The sequence below is a fragment of the Neofelis nebulosa genome, chromosome 12 (genome assembly GCF_028018385.1).
Source record: "Neofelis nebulosa isolate mNeoNeb1 chromosome 12, mNeoNeb1.pri, whole genome shotgun sequence".
In the NCBI taxonomy this organism is placed as follows: domain Eukaryota; kingdom Metazoa; phylum Chordata; class Mammalia; order Carnivora; family Felidae; genus Neofelis; species Neofelis nebulosa.
In genome coordinates, this window is record NC_080793.1 from 62,553,439 (window position 1) to 62,573,375 (window position 19,937).

Here is a 19,937-nt window from a genome sequence, read left to right on the forward strand (position 1 = left end):
TGATCCCTTGTTATTTTCATATTGGGTGATCCTTTGGTAGCACAATTTTTTTCTACAAGAATATCTTTTGATGAAAGCCATATTCGTGATTGATGCTATTTCAGCTTCGTTTTTCTTGTTTAGATCTAGATGTAGCATCCTATTGAAGGATATCACACAAACTCAAACTGAAACACATTCTGTAAAACTACTAAGCTGTATGCTGCAAAAACGCTAATGTCATGAAAGACTAAGACTGGAAAAGTATTCCAAATCAAAGGAAGATTAAAAGAAATAATAACTAAATGCAATATGTAGTCCTGGACCAATAAATACAAAAAAAATAATAAATGTCATAATGGAATTAGGACAATTAATTTGGGATATAGAGTGTAGAGCAGATACAACTACAGAGCACTGATAAAATGAAAGTATTTTATTAATGTTAAGTTTCCTAAGTTTGGTAACTGTACTGTAGTTGTGTGAGAAAATATTCTTTTTCTTAGAAATACACTAAAGTTTTCAAGGGAAAGGAAATATGACTTACGCAACCTACCTCAAATGGTTGAAAAAACATAAATGTGTGTGTGTGTGTGTGTGTGTGTGTGTGTGTGTGTGTGTGTGTGAGTGTTTGGAGAGAAAGAAAGGGAGAGAGAGATAAGGCAAATATGGCACAATGTCAAAAATGATAAATCTGGGGCACCTCGCTGGCTCAGTCAATAGAGCATCTGCTCTTGATCTCAGGGATATGAGTTCAAACCGTATGCTGGGCATGGAGCCTACTTAAAAAGGGGGGGGGGGCACTGGGTGGGTCAGTTGGTTGGGCGTCTGACTTCGGCTCAGGTCATGATCTCATGGTTTGTGGTTCAAGCCCCACGTCAGGCTCTGTGCTGACAGCTCGGAGCCTGGAGCCTGCTTCGGATTCTGTGTGTCCCTCTGTCTCTGCCCCTCCCCTGCTTGTGCTCAGTCTCTCTTTCTCTCTCAATCTCTCTCTCTCTCTCTCTCTCTCTCTCTCAAAAATAAATGAAAACATTAAACATTAGTATTTATTGTCACAGAAAACACTGGTCAATATACGGTATTATTATGTTAAAGAAAAAGTAACAAAGCAATATGTTTCTACATTTGCTTAAAATCTGTACATATAAACAAAGAACAAAATCTTAGAAACTCTATAACCAAATTTTAGCAATGGCTCCTCTTACATATTGCCTATATTTTTCAAAATCTCTGAACCCCACACATATTACATCAGTAATTAGAAAAAATTAAGTCCCCATGATACTCTATGATATGGGAGTTTCTATGGCGGCTTTATTTCACACAATTAATGATGTAGGATTGGGTTTAAGACAAAAAAATATTAACATTATTGGTCATTCCTTGTGGTAGTAGATGTTCAGCAAATTTGCATCAAGTTTATCTGTAAAAAAAAAAAAAAAAGACACAGTGAGTTCAGGTTCAGGGTAAAAAGTAGTAACTGCACTCTACTATTTCTCTTCCCCTGATCCAGCTGAAAAACCTAGATAGAATGTGTGGAATAGTCTGAAGACAATGAAAAGTAAATAATAGCTGGAATTGCAGAACAACAGAAATCAGTACCAGAGAACTGAGTTGGGTTTATCATCCACCTGCCCCTCCCTGCCCCCACAATTATATTCCCCCCAGGCCTGCTAAAGCAAAAATATCAACATAGTCTATAGGATTCAAATAAGACACAGAGTCTCAATATTAACGTTCAAAATCTCTCAGATACAAAGTAAACTTACTTGACATAAGAACCCTGAAAATCTTAGTTTTTACATGGGAAATGACAATGGATATATGCCAAAACTGAGACTGTATACATATTAGAATTACCTGACAATGACTGTAAAGCAGCTATTATTAAAAAGTTTGCCAAGAAGTAAGGGCAAACACTCTTGAAATGAATGGAAAGGTAGAAACTCTTAGCAAAGAAATAGAAAATATAAACAGACACAAAATAGAAATTTTCAGGGGAAGGATTTGGAAAGAGAGTGAGGGAATTGGGGAGATGTTAGTCCAAGGGAACAAGCTCAGCAATTAGAAGATGAGTAAGTTCTAATGATCTAATACACGGTATCATGATTATAGTTAACAATATTGTATTATAACTTGAAAGTTGCTAAGAGACTACCTCTTAAATGTTCTCCCTATATATATATATATATATATATATATATATATATATATATATATATATAATTATGTTGCGTAACACATTATGCACCCTAAACTTATACAATGTTATATGCCACTTATATCTCCATTAAAAAAGTTAAAAAAAGATGAAGAGGATACTTTTAGCATGTTATCTTGAGAAGCAGTCATTTCCCAGCCACCCTCTTAGCCAGAGGGCAACAGCCCAAACATTCAAATATAAAATAACTATAATTTATCAAAAGGATAAAAATTAAGGCTTCTGATAGTGTATAATGAACTTTGAAGTAAAACTAAAGCATCTTCCCCCAAAATTTAAACTGCCCTAATGAGATGTATATATTCAAACATCTCAGAAGAGAGATTTAAACTTTGAGAAGAAACATATCTGGACAGACATTGCAGAAGAGGTGAAAATTTACATAAAGTAGAGGAAACTTGTGGTAAATTCTTTACTGGATTTGATATCTCACTTGAGCACATAGTTTACCATAGCTAACGCCAGCTGTGGCTGGCAGACAACTGTGCATCTACCCAGCTGGGGCAGTGAAAATGGGTCATGAGACATAGGGAAAAAGAGAAATTGGAAAACAAATATACTAGAAGATAGTACTATTCTTTTTTTTTTTAATTTGTAAATTTTTTTAAAATTTACATCCAAATTGGTTAGCATATCAACAATGATTTCAGGAGTAGATTCCTCAGTGCCCCTTACCCATTTAGCCCATCTTCCCTCCCGCAACCCCTCAGTTTGTTCTTCATATTTGTAAGTCTCTTCTGTTTTGTCCCCCTCCCTGTTTTTATGTTATTTTTGTTTCCTTCCCTTATGTTCATTTGTTTTGTCTCTTAAAGTCCTCATATGAGTTAAGTCATATGATTTTTGTCTTTCTCTGACTAATTTCACTTAGCATAATACCCTCCAGTTCCATCCACATAGTTGCAAATGGCATGATTTCATTCTTTTTGATTGCTGAGTAATACTCCATTGTGTATATATATACCACATCTTCTTTATCCATACATCCATCGATGGACATTTGGGCTCTTTCCATACTTTGGCTATTGTTGATAGTGCTGCTATAAACATGGGGGTGCATGTGTCCCTTCAAAACAGCACACCTGTATCCCATGGATAAATGCCTAGTAGTGCAACTGCTGGGTCATAGGGTAGTTCTATTTTAGTTTTTTGAGGAATCCCCATACTGTTTTCCAGAGTGGGTTCACCAGCTTGCATTCCCAGATAGTACTATTCTTTAAACAAATTAGGTAAAACATTTAAAAATTTGAACTGAAAATACAAAAACTAAACAAGTAAACAAAAACACCTTACAGAAGCATGTAAGTGACAGAGGAAAGAGCCAATGAACTTGAGGACAGATCAATAGAAATTATCCTAATTGAACAACAGAGAAAAAAGAAATCCCTTCTCAGCCAAAAGTGAACAGAACCTCATGTGTCTATGAACAGTACAAAAAGGACTAACATTCACGTCATTGGAGTTTCAGAAAAAGAGGAGAAAAACTGTGTTACTATATATATTTTTTTCTAAAAAATTACCAAATTTGGCAAAAGACAACTTACAGATTCAATGTCAACAAACCCTAAACAAAGAACACAAATGAGGGGCGCCTGGGTGGCTCAGTCAGTTAGGCGTCCAACTTCGGCTCAGGTCATGATCTCGCGGTCCATGAGTTCCAGCCCCACGTTGGGCTCTGTGCTGACAGCTCAGAGCCTGGAGCTTGTGTCAGATTCTGTGTCTTCCTCTCTCTCTGACCCTCCCCCGTTCATGCTCTGTCTCTCTCTGTCTCAAAAATAAATAAACGTTAAAATTTTTTTTTAAATACAAATGAACATGAATTAAATATGCAATTAAATTGCTGAAAACTAAAGACAATATTTTTTGAAGTTTATTTTTGAGAGAAAGACAGACAGTCAGAGCGTGAGTGGGGGGGGGGAGGTGGGCAGAGAGAGAGGTAGACACAGAATCTGAAGCAGGCTCCAGGTTCTGAGCTGTCAGCATAGAGCCTGACATGGGGCTTGAACTCACAGACTGTTGAAATCATGTCCTGAACCGAAATCGGACACTCAACTGACTGAGCCACCCAGGTGCCCCAAGACAATCTTGAAGATAGCCAGAGACTAACAATGTATTACTAATAAATAGATAAACAAAGATTCAAATGACTGTGGAGGCAGAAGGAGTATAAGATTTTTTTTTTTAATTTAAATTCAAGTTAGTTAACACAGTATAGTCTTGGCTTCAGGAGTAAAACCCAGTGATTCATCTCCTAAATATGACACCCAGGGCTAAAGTGCCAAAAAGAGGGGTGCCTAGGGGTTCAGTTGGTTAAGCATCTGACTTTGGCTCAGGTTATGATCTCATGGTTTGTGAGTTTGAGCCCAACACTGGTCTCTGTGCTGACAGCACAGAGCTTGCTTGGGATCCTCTGTCTCCCTCTCTCTGTGCGCCTCCCCCCCCCCCACTTGCTCTCTCTCTCAAAAATAAATAAACATTTAAAAACTCATTTTAGAAGTTTAAAGTGCCAAAAAGAGAAAAAAACAGAAGAGATGATAACTCAGAATTCTGTATCAAGTGAAAACATCCTTCAGGAATGGAGATGAAATAAAGACATACTCAGATAAAAGGAAACTAAGAGAATTTGTTGAAACAATATACATAGATGTAATATATAAGATAACTATAACATAAAAGAAGAAAGGTAAAAGAACCTAAATGGTGGGTCCATTTGAATGATAAAATACTGATTCTAAGGAAACCGAAAAGTTAAGTATGTACATCAAAATCTCTGGAGCAACTTCTCCACAAAACTATACAAAAAGATACAGCTAAAATGCAATCAGTAAATTAAAATGGAATATCAAAAACTGTTCTAATTTTACAGATGATAGTAGGGAAGGGATAACCAAGGAGTGAAAAACAGAGAAAATAAAGAGAGAACAAATAATAAAATGATGAAAAGGAATTGAAATTTAAATATCAATAATCATACAACTCTAAATGCTCTATACACATCAATTAAAAGAGATTGTCAGAATAAATTAAAAAACATGACCCAGCTATATGCTGTCTACTAGAAAGTCACTTCAAATATAATGATATAGATATGTTAAAATTTAAAGGGTGGGGGGAAATGTAAACTCTAATTGAAAAGGAGGCTGGGACAGCTATATTAAAGGCAAAAGTAGACTTCAGGGCAAAGAAAATTACCAGGTAGGTATATTAGTTACCTCTTGCTATATAATGAAGTACCCCCAAATTTAGTGACCTAAAACAACACACTTTTATTTTATTTCTTTTTTTTTTTTAAGAGAGAGCAAGTACAAGCAGGGGAGGGGCAGAGGGAGAGGGAGAAAACCTCAAGCAGGATCCACGCTCAGCTCAGCGCCAGATGCAAGGCTTCATCTCACAACTGTGAGATCATGACCTGAGCCAAAATCAAGAGTCAGATGTTTAACCAACTGAGTCACCCAAGTGCTCCATAACACACATTTATTATCTTACAGTTACTGTTGGTCAGGAATCTCCTTATGGCTTAGCTAAATTTTGTGCTTCAGGGTCTCTAGCAAGGCTGCAATCAAAGGTCAGCTAGGGCTGTGGTCTCACCTGAAGCCTTAACCAAAGAAGGATCTGCTTCCAAACCCACTCATGATGTTGTTGGCAGGATTCAGTTGTTCCCAGGCTGTTAGAGTGAGGGCCTCAGTTCCTCACTGGCTGTTTGCCAGAGGCCAGCCACCCTCAGCTCCTTGCCATATGGGCCTTTCCATAAGGTTGCTCACGGTATGTCATCATCAGAGTACGGGCACAAAACAAAAACAAACAAAACCCAGAGAGAAAGTGCAAGCAAAAAAAAAAAAAAAAGACAATAATTTATAAAACTAATCTTGGAAGAGATGGCTCATCATTTTTTTGCCATACTCTGTTCATTAAAAGTGAGTCACCAGGTCCAGCCTATATTCAAGAGGAGACGATTACATACAGGTGCAAGTAACAGGAGTTGGGAATCGTTAGGAGTCATTTCAGAAGCTAGGTACCACTAAGGAACATTACATAATGATAAAAGACTCAATTCATAAAGAAGACATAAAAATCCTAAATGTGGGTGCATCTAACAACAAAGCTTCAAAATATATGAAGTAAAAACTAAAAAAAGTGAAAGGAAAAATAGAAAAACACACAACTATAGATGGAAATGTCAACATTCCTATCTTGTTGATAGAACCAGTAGACAGATGTTCAGCAGGGACACTGAAGGACTGAACACTATTAACCTGGATTTAATTGACATTTACAAAATACTCTATCCAACAACAGCAGAGTACCTTTTCAAGTGTACACGAAACATCCATCAAAGATTTGTGATAAAACAAATGTGTGTGTGTGTGTGTGTGTATGTGTGTGTGTATGTGATAAAAACAAATCTTACGGGCGCCTAGGTGTCTCAGTGGGTTAAGACTTGAACTCTTGGGGTGCCTGGGTGGCTCAGTCGGTTGAGCATCCGACTTCGGCTCAGGTCATGATCTCACCATCCGTGAGTTCGAGCCCCACATCAGGTTCTGTGCTGACAGCTCAGAGCCTGGAGTCTGCTTCAGATTCTGTGTCTCCCTCTATCTGCCCCTCCCCCACTCATGCTCTGTCTCTCTCTCTTCTGTCAAAAATAAATTAAAAAAAAAAAAAAGAGTTGAACTCTTGATCTCTGTTCAGGTCGTGATCTCATGGTTCATGGGATTAAGCCCGCTGTTGGGCTCTACCCCGATAGCATGGAGCCTACTTGGGATTCTCCCTCTCCTCTCTCTGCCCCTCCCTCATGCTCTCTCTCTCTCTTGATAAATAAACATTAAAAAAATGTTAATAAATTTCCCCCCACAACTTCCCTCCCCCCAAATCTTAATAAATGTAAAGGGATTAGGATCATTCAAATTGGAGTGCCTAGGTGGCTCAGTCAGTTAAGCATCTGACTCTTAATTTGGCTCAGGAAATGATCTCACGGTTTGTGATCACATGAGATCTTGGTCATGATCTCATGGATTGAGCCCTGCATTGGGCTCTGTACTGACAGCATGGAGCCTGCTTGGGATTCTCTCTTTTCCTCTCTCGCCCATCCCCAACTCGTGCACATGCTCTCTCTCTCACACAAAATAAATAAACAGACATTAAAAAAATAATCATCCAAACTATATCCTCTGATCATAATGGAATTAAAATAGAAATTGGTAACAGAAAGATAACAGAAAAATCTCTAAACACTTGGACATTAAACAACATACTTCTAAATTTTTTTTTAACATTTATTTTTTTTTGAGACAGAGAGAGACAGAGCATGAATGGGGGAGGGTCAGAGAGAGGGAGACACAGAATCTGAAACAGGCTCCAGGCTCTGAGCTGTCAGCACAGAGCCTGACGCGGGGCTCAAACTCACGGACCGTGAGATCATGACCTGAGCCGAAGTCAGACGCTTAACCGACTGAGCCACCCAGGCGCCCCTAAACAACATACTTCTAAATAGTTCATACATCAAGGAAATTTCAAATTAAAAAAGATTTTAATTTGGATGAAAATGAAATTTGAGTGAAACTGGAAAGTATTTTAAACTAAAGGAAAATGAAAATATATGACAAAATTTGTAGAATGCACTTAAAGCAGTGTTTAGGGGAGATTTTATAGCATTAAATGCCTATATTAGAAAAAAAAAAGAAAGCCTTAATACTTAAGCCTTAAACCTTAAGACTTAAGAAACTTAAAAAAAGAGGGGCGCCTGGGTGGCGCAGTCGGTTAAGCGTCCGACTTCAGCCAGGTCACGATCTCGCGGGCCGTGAGTTCGAGCCCCGCGTCAGGCTCTGGGCTGATGGCTCGGAGCCTGGAGCCTGTTTCCGATTCTGTGTCCCCCTCTCTCTCTGCCCCTCCCCCGTTCATGCTCTGTCTCTCTCTGTCCCAAAAATAAATAAAAAACGTTGAAAAAAAAAATTTAAAAGAAACTTAAAAAAAGAAAAACAGAAAAAGAACAAAATAAACCCAAAGCAATCAGAAGAAAAGAAGGGACAAGAGCAGAAATAATATTGAAAACAGAAAATCAATATAACCAAAAGTAGTTCTTTGAAAAGATAAAAAAAATTGATAAATTTATAGCAAGATTGAAAAAGAAAAAAGAGAGAACTCATGAATTACCAATATCAGAAATGAAAGAGGGGTTTACTGCTACATAGTGGAGGTTTGTACACTATTTTCAATATTTCAAAAACTGTAACAGGCATTATGGAGTAGATGAAAGAGCATGAGCATGAGTTAAGAGCGATGTGTACAAATCCTGCTTTTACTAACCAGCTGTGATAGAAGACCAATTACTTCATCTTTTAGGTGTCAATTTTCTTATATGTAAAATGGGTATTGTAATATTTTAACTCAAAAAGCAAAAGATGAGGTTTAAATGAAATTAAAGTAGGTAGGTAAAGAGCCTAGAACAATAGAATGTACTCAACAAACTCACACTTTCCGATCAGGGATGACATTTACCAGTAATAAGGAAAACAAGGGGAATGTGTTTCCTTGTTTTTATTACCAGTTATAAAAATTCATTAGTAAGTAATTTTTATATTTAAAGGTTTCCTGTACCACATTACCATGCTGATCAAGAGCTCTGTTTGGCATATCAATATATCTATCTAGTATCTCTATCTCTGTCTCTATCTCTATATACAACGATAATTAAAACCAAATGGGAATCCAAATTTAATGCTATTTTTGATCATTTTGTTGGACAATTTAAAATTTCAAACTTCATATCCATAGGGAAGAAGAATTAACCATAGGATTAATGTGTCCAATAACACGTAATTCTGTAAAGCCCACACTAGATGGCAGATTTTAGACAGGATTTTCTGGGTCACAAATTGGGGTTTTTTTCTACAATCCTGCAGCCTACTCAGTTGACACAGAATCCCGATTTCCTCTTCGTAGGTGAGAGTTGAGATATTTTGGTACTTGAGATATTTGGAAACCTCACTGCCAGGTAGCCAAATTAGAAGAGGCAAGTACTGGGGAGACTGGGTGGCTCAGTTCATTAAGCATCTGACTTCAGCTCAGGTCACCATCTCATGGTTCATGGGTTTGAGCTCTGTGTTGACAGCTCAAAACCTGGAGCGTGCCTTGGATTCTGTGTCTTCCTCCCTCTCTGCCCCTCCTCCACTCATGCTCTGTCTCTCAAAAATAATAAATAAACATCAAAAAGGTGGGGGCAAGTACCTAGGAGGGTTTCAATGGGGGGAGAAAAGAAACAAATAAACACCAATCACTGAAACCCATACAGCCAGATCCATTTCTGCAGTAGTTTTTACTTTCTTAAAAAACCGGAAGGAGGGGGGCGCACCTGGGTGGCTCAGTCACTTAAAGCATCTGACTTCCGCTCGGGTCATGATATCATCATGGTCATGATCTCATGGTTCATGAGTTTGAGTCCCACATCGGGCTCTCTGCTGAAGGTGCAAAGCCTGCTTGGGATTCTCTCTCTCTCCCTCTCTGCCGCACACACTCTCTCTCTCAAAATAAACTTAAAAAAAAAAAAAAGCTATATGCTATATTTTATCATTGCAATTTGGGAGAGAGAATGTATTAGTTAAGAATCTGAATCATTTTTATGACTTCAATCAATTTTTTAATGCAACTGTCTTTTATCTTTTCATTTTTTCTTTCCTCTCTTTTATGTTAGCCATGTTTTGAAGAAGTCTTTAACAAGAACATACTGTGTATAAAGAACTTTGTATAAATGCAGGGTGAGGGAGGTAGAAGTAAGGGAGTGGGAAATGGGTCACACATTCTAAGCAATCCTCTCTCCTTAAGGATATTGTAGTCCTGAAGAGAAAATAAGACAACTACAGAAATACCACAGGGCAGGTAGAAAGTGAGACATGTGAAGTTTTATCAGATGTAAAAGAGAGGATTATCTCAATTTGGCTGAGTAGTAAAAAGGAAGAAAGTGAAATATATTAAGGAATGTATGTATATACATACACACATATATATGTAAATATATGTGGATAGACATATATATATGGCAGTTATTGAGCTAGGTGGTTTACATACATGATTTAATTTCATATCATTTTTACTGTTTAGAACTTTCTTACTTACAATACCCATTTATCAGGAGTAGTAACTGAATCTTAGAGAGGATAAATAAACTTGGCAAGTTTCCTGATAGGAAGCAGCAAAATCCAGGATTGAACCCAGGTCTGTATGCCTCTAAAGACTGTTCATGGGGGGGAGGGGGTAGCATCAGCCTCTGTTTTTATTTTTGAAAATGGCTTAGTGTATTTTTCAGAAATAGAAACTTTATGTATAGTCATTATAAGATAGAAGAATTGTAATACATTGGGAAGGCAGGAAACAGACATCCAGGCATAGCATAGACATAAAATGGAAGCAGAGGAGAGAAATGATGAGCATTCAGGCTGCCTGGAATGGGGCTACCTGTGATTGATCCTAAGTTCTTAGACCAATAAATGCTTTGAAAGAGAGGGGGAAAAAAAGACAGCATTCAAATCTATACAAGGACCAAATCTGTGTCAATACATCTGCAGATTATTTCTAGAATCTCTCCATTTGACCTTGGTGTCCTGCTTTTCCTGAGCCCCTATTCTGGCTTTCCCAATGGCCTTTGCATTATGATACATTCACCAAATTCACAGAGGTGAACATAGCAAGTCCTAAGAATGCTGGTACCAGTGTGTATCATTTCTTCTCAACACAAAATGTTTGAGTTCCTACTGCAGGTGGGTCTGCCCCAAAGATGTACATGCCAACATGAATGAAATGGAGGCCAGGCCTCATAATTATATCTTACTTGGGCCTCTCTTAAATTTTCTGTCAAATTATGAGCTCCTTTGGAGTTCCTTTGTAATTTCTTGTAGTAAAGAAGACTGATTAAAATAATAGACCTGATGTCAGACATACCTGGGTTCATGTCCCAGTTATACTCCTTGTGAATTGTGGAAACTTGATCATATAGACTTTCTGTGAACCTCAGTTTTCTTCTCTGTAGAATGGGGATAATAATAATAGCAGCTTATGATGACTTAATAAGGCAAGTTGAGTGCTTAGCATAATACCTGCCATCTATTAAGTGTTCAATAAATGGTTGCCAACAAATGAAGGATGATGAATGAGGGCCAGAAGGAAAAGTCACAACACAAGCCTTATCCTTGTATCTGAAAAATTGAGTTTTATAGATAAATAGCAATATTGGATTAATCACTGTCTCCATGAGCTTTTCGGTGGCTCATAACTATATGAGCCACAGCCTTAGGCTGCCTGCTCCTGACAGCACCAGGATCATTTCTCACATGTCTGGGATGTGTTTAGTGCTCTCCTCAGTGTGACCTCTGACTAGTACCCAATCCCAAAGACCTTGAATGAATTTCTGCAACCCTCAAATGGTCTTCTTTCACATTGACTTGGTTGACATAGAAGAATGTTGGTGGTAGAAGGGGAGCTATGTGTCCTGAATGAGCAAGTAGTCATGAAGTAATTGGTGAGAAAACTCTTTCATTAGCTAGATTCTACAGGGAGCAAAATAAGTTAGGCCACACTAAAGTATATATCTTAATTTCAAATGAAAATTGTAACCCACAGTGTGCAGCCTCTTACCCCTTGTTCTTGGGTAAGAGTCTAATATCCACAGGGTTTAGGTAGAAGGAGTCTATAGCATGGAAGGACTTTGCAGTCTGAAGTCGGTGCTTCAAAGGAACTACTTCTATCACCATAGGCTATAGGCAAGGGACCATTCCATTGTCTCTCTGACCTTGTCGCCTACCTTTCTTCCCTCTCTCACTCTGCCCTAGCCCTCATGACCAAGCTATTCTTGGGTCTGCAATTCAGGGCAATGCACTTCTTTCAAAATTTTATCTATGGACTGGACCAAAGATCAAAGTACAGTAGAACCTTGGATTGAGAGCAACTTGTCTGTGAGTGTTCTGCAAGACACAAGGAAACGTTTCTAATAAATTTTAACTTGATAAATGAGCAATGTCTTGCAATACAGGTAGTACGTGATGCCAAACGCCACATGATCACAACTGAGCCAATGATTCTCTCTCTCTCTTTCTGTGGAATTGTGGGTTATCGTCTCCCATGCTCAGATGCTTGGTCTCAGGCCACGGTGTTTGGCAGAAATCAGTGATTTTTCAGAACATTGGAAGGTGCCTACAACTGGCACTAGAGTATTTTTTGTCACTTCAAAGCACCTATGGGCAGTCCTTTGCTTTTCCATACAGGAGTAAGCTTAGGAATGTTTTTTTTCATTCTAGGCCAGGCTGCCTCCAGATACAGACCCTTTCCTCTGCTGCCTTATTGCCAGTTCCATTAAATGCAGTATATGACAAGAGTTTATTAATACTGTACTGTAGTCAACATCCATGTGAATGTATACAATGACCCCCATGTAGAAAAAGGTTGAAAAGAAAGGCAGTAAGAAGATGATTATGGTGGAAGTTAATGAAATCATTGAGAAATATGAACAAGGTATGTGAGTGGCTGAAATTGCAAGATTTTGTAAGTCTATATTGACCATTTGCACAGTATTGAAGAAGAAAGAAGAAATAAGGGGGCTAGATGCAGCAAAAGGAGTCACAAGAATATCAAAGCAATGGCCATATGTTCTGGAAGATATAGAAAAGTTGCTTCTGGTTTGGATAAACAAGAAGTAACTAGCAGGTGATACTGTGACTGAGAAATTTATCTGCAAGAAGGCAAAGGCCTGGTACAGCAACCTCATAAGTAAATTGCCACGTACAGCAACAGAAAATGAAGAAGTCTTCAAGGCAAACGGGATGGTTTGATAACTTTAAGAGGAGAAGTGGCATCCATAGTGTTGTGAGGCACAGAAAGGCTGCGAGTTCAGACACTAAGCAGCTGAGGCATTCACTCCTAAGTTCCAAAAGATCATGGTTTCTGAATGTTACCTGCCAGAGCAAGTTTTTAACTGTGATGAGGTGGGGCTTTTTTGGAAAAAGATACCAAAGAGGACCTACATTACAGAAGAAGAGAATGCAATGCTCGGTCACAAATCCATGAAAGACCATCTCACCCTCATGTGTTATGCTAATGCAAGTGGGGATTTCAAAGTCAAGCCTTTGCTTGTGTATCATTCCAGGAATCCATGAGCCTTCAAGAAATGCAAGGTGCAGAAAAGCCAGTTAAACGTTATGTGGAGGTCCAACAGCAAAGCTTGGGTTACTCATATCTTGTTTGTTAAGTGGATCAATGAGGTCTTCGATCCTGCAGGGAAGAAATAGCTTTTAGAAAAGAGTCGGCCACTCAAAGCCTTGCTGGCTATGGATAATGCTCTTGCTCATCCTCCAGGCTTTGAGGCTGACTTACTGGAGGAATTCGAGTTCATTAAGCTCAAATTCCTTCCTCCCAACATCACTCCAATCCTCCAGCCCATGGATCAGCAGGTCATTTTGAATTTCAAAAAGCTTTAAAGCAAAGCACTATTTCAGCGATTCTTCGAGGTGACTGAAGGAAAAAACCTTACCCTCCGAGGGTTTTGGAAAAATTATTTCCATATTAGAAACTGCCTCAAGTTCACTGATAAAACCTAGGATGGGGTCACCAAGAGAACCCTGAATTCTGCTTGGAGAAAACTGCCCTGATTGCGTTCTTGGACATAACTTAGAGGGGCTTGCTCATGAACAGGAGCTGCCAGTTGTCAATGAAATTGTGTCCTTGGGGAAGACCATGGGACTGGAGGTGAATGAGGACAACATTGAAAAGCTGGTGGAGGAACATGGCCAGGAGCTGACCACCAACAAACTGATGGATCTGCATTGCGAGCAACAGCAAGAGGTTACAGAGGAGATTTCATCTGCAGAGGAGGAGATAAAGGTGGAGGAATCCCTCACTTCAAATGAGATTAGAGATGTGTAAAATGTGGGAAACAGTGCAAAATTTTGTAGAAAAGCACTACCCAATAAGGCTGTAACAGTGCAAGCGATGAATCTGTTTAACGACAATGCAATGTCACATTTCTGCAAAATCCTCAAAAGGAGGCAAAGCAAGTGTTATTGGATAGGTTCCTTGTTAAAGTTGTACAAAAAGAAAAAGATCCATTGACCCAATAGATAGCAATGATACCATCAGCGAAAGTGAAAGTTGTCCTACATAATTACCCTCCTCTCTCTAGTCTCTCTCACACCAGCCACGAAGGTTTTCAAACATAAGTGCAGGTTAATTTGTTTATTTTTCTTTATATTTTGTATTTTCTTTATTATTTTATGTTATATGACAATATTATAATAATTTTATATGAATATTTTTGGGTTGTGAAACGAATCTGAGTTTTCATTATTTCTTATGGGGAAATTCACATTAATATACAAGTGCTTTGGATTATAAGACTGTTTCTGGAACAAATTATGCTCCCAAACCAAGTGAGCTGTATTTAGTTAAGGCCCATGTTCACATTACATTACTTGTACTTGTTATAAACTGGTGTAGGGATACCTGGGTGGCTCAGTTGGTTGAGTGTCTAATTCTAGATTTCAGCTCAGGTCATGATCCTAGAGTGGTGGGCTCCACGCTTAGTGTGCAGCCTGCTGAAGATTATCTCTCTCTCTCTCTCTCTCTCTCTTTCTCTTCTCTCTCTGTCTCTCTGTCTCTCTCTCTTTGGGCACCAGGACGTTCAGTCTGTTGAGCATCTGACATTGACATCGAACTTGTTGCTGCCAGAGCAGACCTGCTTTGGATCCTCTTGTCCCCCTCTCTCTGCCCATTCCCCGCTAATGCGTGCATGCCCTCTCTCAAAAATAAATACTAAAAAAAAAAAAAAAAGTCTCTCTCTCTCCCCCTCTGCCTACTCTCTATCTCATGCTCTCTATCTAAAAATGAAAAAAAGAATTTTAAATAAAAATAAATAAATAAATTGGTCTGATGCCTTCTTAATTAACTTGAATGCTATCTTACAAACTTATTTAGATGAGCCATCATAAAGAAATCATTCTCAAAACTTTCTAAGGAAATAGATATTTATCAAATTATAAAAATAATATAATCTATTTCAATTTTAAATTAATTATTCAACAGGTATTATCATGTTAAAAACTATAAAATGATATACATGGAGGGGCGCCTGGGTGGCTCAGTCGGTTAACCGTCCGACTTCGGCTCAGGTCATGATCTCGCGGTCCATGAATTCGAGCCCCGCGTCGGGCTCTGTGCTGACTGCTCAGGGCCTGGAGCCTGTTTCAGATTCTGTGTCTCCCTCTCTCTCTGACCCTCCCCCGTTCATGTTCTGTCTCTGTCTCAAAAATAAATAAACGTTAAAAAAATTTTTTAAAAATGATATACATGGGCAATATATAGTCTGGTTGTTTCCTCTGAACTCTACAGTCTTGCTATGTGTACCCAGTTCCCATTTCAACATCACCAATCAATTCCTTCACCTCTATTACTAGTTTCTTCTGTGTTCTCCCAGAATTCTAATATACATATATATGCATACACTTACATATTGGAACTATAGAATGGTTGCTACACTTACTTTTTTTTGACAATGAAACTTAAAAAAAATTTTTTTAAGTTTTATGTATTTATTTTGAGAGAGACAAAGACATCATGAGTGAGAATGGGGCAGAGAGACAGAGGGAGAGAGAGAATCCCAATCAGGCTCTGTGCTGCCTGTGCAGGGCCCCGTGCAGGTCTTGAACTCACAAAACAAGATCAGAACCTTAGCCAAAATCAAGATTTGGACGCTTAACTGACTGAGCTACCCAGGTGCCACCAAACATTTTTTTTAATAGGATAAAATTCTTTATTTTTTTTTTAAGCTTATTGATTTTTGAGAGAAAGTGAGTAGGGGAGGGGCAGGGAGCTGAGGAGAGAGAGAATCCCAAGCAGGCTCCATGCTGTCAGCACAGAGCCCAACGCAGGGCTCAGTCTCACAAACATTAGATCACAACCTGAGCTGAAATCAAGAGTTGGGCTCACAACCCACTGAGCCACTCAAGGGAGCCAACAATGAAAATTGTTCAAATTACAAACTCAATTCCTTGAGTATATTTCAAAAGATGTAATATTTTTCTTCATTATAAATTTAAAAAGTTAGAAATTAACTTCAAATAAATAAGGAAATAGCAAACAAATTACTTTAAAAGTCACAATCATATATGCATTGTATCCTAGAAAAGAGGGACAAGTCAGGTTCCACTCACTTTCATGAGTTTCATCAAATACTGGACCTATTCAAGGGTGGAGAGAAAAGGCAAATTTCAAAAAGTAGAGTATGTTATTAAATGAGGCATTTGCAATATGCTTTCTTAAGAGCATCAGGTGAAGCCTATGTTTTCTAAACTAAATCTAGGAAGTAGAATCAATCTGTCCTCTAAGTCTGCTCACTGGTTAATGAATGGAAAAACAAGATTTAAAAACGACAACAAGACACCAGACACACTGCCAAAAAAGAAAAGTTAAACACTAAGATGTCCCAGATTATTCTCCAGATACAAACCAGTGGGCAGTTTCAAAAACTGGAGCCAAGAATTAGTCTGTTAAAAAGTCATCATGAGCACACCTTACTTTTAAACATACAAATTTTTTGTAGTAATAAAAGCCAAAACTAATTCTAATCACTTTTCTGACATTACTCAACTATAACTAGTCTTTAAACTGAATTGGGAGGAGGAAGCAGGCCACACCTCTTGGGCCTTGGACCTTTTCTCTCACACAAGTGCATATGGGTGAGTCCAGAGCATTTGTCATGATTGCTGTCAAGCAAGGCTGAGAGATTCACCTGGTAAAGAAAAATGAGCCTGTTTAGATAAGGTAGTTTCTTACACAGACAACAATACTAAGATCAGCAAAGGTGCCAATTCACTGTGTCCCTTGCCCCATCAGATGCCAAAACAGAAGACGTCAGATAACAATGCAACATGGGCAATGGGGAGCTCTGTTTCTGATAAGCCAATGTCATACTCAGCAGTTTGGAGTATTATAGTATATGTCTATACCCTTATAGCATACATCTACCCTAAAGTAGGGGGAATAGGGGAATTTCGAGGCAGAAACACTTATATCTCACTAGAACCTGGAAGGTAATGAGAAATTGTCTCATCACAGCCTCAAGGGAAGATAAAGAGGTGGGTAAGAAATGGCCATGTTCCTCACAAGCCTGCCATTCTCTCCTGTTATGGGGCACTCTACCAAAACTTAAATGAACTAAGCATAAGCCTTGTCTATGGTCTTGTCTGAATGAATACACAAAAGGACATTTGCACGGAGCAGTTACCATATAACTCTACCTCCTAACCTTTCACATCACCAACCAAGCTCTTTTTACAATATAGGCCACCCCATCAGATATCCTAATAAGCAATATAGATTCAACAATCAGTTAAATTCAGAGCAGGTGCAATAGTATGTAAATAGGATGAGGTTAAAGGAAATCCAATCAATGTCCAGAAAGTTGATCTTATTCTGTTGTCTTGAGTGCAGACTGTTAACTTCTGGAGTCAGAAGCTACTGGGACGTTTCTGAAAGTTCTTAGATTAATATTTCCCACTGGCCATCCATCACGTTGAGGTTGGTAGTGGCCATCTCCATTAAATTGGCCAGATATGGGGTGCCTGGGTGGCTTAGTGAAGCATCTGACTCTTGATTCCAGCTCAGGTCATGATCTCATAGTTCATGAGATAGAGCCCCTCCTGGGGCTCTGTGCTGACAGTGCAGAACCTTCTTGGGATTCCCTATCTCTCTCTCTCTGCCCCTCCCCTGCTCATGTGCACACACGCAACATACTGTCTCAAAATAAATAAACATATTTTTAAAATAATAAAATAAATTGGCCAGCTGCTCTGTAGACAAGAACTGAGAGAGATTAATTATTCCTTGCTAACCCCAAGTCTCCCCAGCAGCCAAGATTGTTGTTGTGCTGCTATAGCCATATGCTCAGTATTAGTCCCCACAGCAATAATGTCACCCTTTTACCAGTGCTCCCACGTCTTACTCACACCATATGTCCAGAATCATTTCCAGGTGGCTCAGCAGTTTCTTTCTTGTCCAACATGTAACACCCTAGAACACCTCCCATCCTCTGGGCCAGACTAGGAGCACTTTAGACTTGTCATTCCATATCCATGATCATTATCATCATCCATAACAGTCCAAATCCAGGAAACTTAGTTTGGGAGCAAAACAAAACACCAAGTTAGATTCTTCCACTCCCTGGCTCTTCTTTTATATTCACAAACCCCAGTACCCCAGTTTCCCAGGAAGAAGACATGGAAGTGGCGGGGGGTGGGGGGGGGATGAAGAATGAGAGGACTAATTACATAGTCCATTTGCCAAGACCAGTGCCCCAGATTATGTGTCCTTGAGTTCCACTTGCTACTTAAGTGTGTAGTTAGCAGTTTGGGCATGTGTGCCAGGCTTCCTTGGTCTCAGGTGCTAAAATCACAACAGCTTATTTTCACGCCCAGTCCTGACTTGTAAATGGATTGCCATTCCCTCGGTGATAGTATATCCATGTGGCTACAGTCCTTACTTGGGAAGTTCAGGCCAAATCAGCTTGTTGATTGCATTTCTGTTTATCCTCCAACAGTCCTTTCCCATAGGCACCCACATGGGTTGTGAACAGAAGGCATGGGTCTTGTGCATTCTTCTGCCATAATGTTTGTTCCCACCAAGTCTGAGACTTGATCATCTAATTTTCCTACTGCCATGTCCCAGACTATACTGCAAGCCTACTGACTAATGTCATGAGTCAATGAAAACGTAACATTTGGGAGGTGTTTTTAGAGCAAGCACCACAACTCACATCTATATCCAATGAGCAGAGTTCCCTTTTCCATGCATAGTTTTCATTTTTTCTCATTTGTTTATTTATTTATGGAGAAAGGGACAGGCAACACGAACAGTGGAGGGTCAGAGAAAGAGACAGAGAGAATCCCAAGTAAGATCCACACTGTCAGAGCATAGCCCAATGCGGGGCTTGAACTCACAAACCGCAAGATCATGACCTGAGTTGAAACCAAAAGTCATACACTTAACTGACTGAGCCACCCAGGCGCCCCTCATTAGTTTTCTTTAGAGCTGCACAACTACAATGTCATAGTACAATCCTGTTGGGGTGGGGGAGACCCAAACTACCCACCAGATTCAAATGACTCACCAGGAAAATGGAAAACACTCACCATGTAGTTAGTTGTACTCACAGCTAAACTTGTATCTTTTTTTGAAAGGATACAAAAAAAAGTCAGCAAATGGAAAAGGCACATGAGGAAATCACGCATAAGCTTCCAAAAGTCCTCTCCCAGCACAGTCACACAGGACATGCTTATTTCCCCCATCAACAAGTTGTGACAACACATATGAAATGTTGTCTACGAGGGAAGCTCATTAGGCACTCCATGCCCAAGGTTTTTATTGGGGGCTGGTCATGTAGGCACCCTGCCTAAAGATTCCCAGAAGGAAAGTAGGTATTCAGCATAAACCACATTGGTTGCACAGACATTAGGTACAGTAAGTCATTCTTATCAGCTCTGCAAATAATGGGAAGCCTCCCAAATCACAATTCTCAGACAACTAGCCTAAGGCCAACCTTGTAAGCAGGACTTGCTAAGAATAAGCAGGCTTTGGCCCTTGGCCAAGGCATCTTTACAGCAAAAGTATCTCAAGTAGGACCTTGAGAGCAACCTGCAATATTGATCTCAATTATGCCCTAAATTTAGGGGTCCTTTACTAAGCCAATTGAAATAAATAAACCATATATATA

At 39.1% G+C, this 19,937-nt stretch overlaps 1 long non-coding RNA gene across 1 annotated transcript; it reads right to left on the reverse strand.

The window, feature by feature from the left end:
* Positions 1-400: 400 nt before the first annotated feature.
* On the reverse strand, positions 401-19,350 carry LOC131491904 (uncharacterized). The gene is made up of 4 exons (XR_009251719.1): positions 18,175-19,350; positions 13,257-13,447; positions 11,126-11,207; positions 401-1,402 (listed from the first exon to the last, which is right to left on the reverse strand). It is a non-coding gene; the product is annotated as an uncharacterized LOC131491904 (long non-coding RNA).
* Positions 19,351-19,937: the final 587 nt, after the last annotated feature.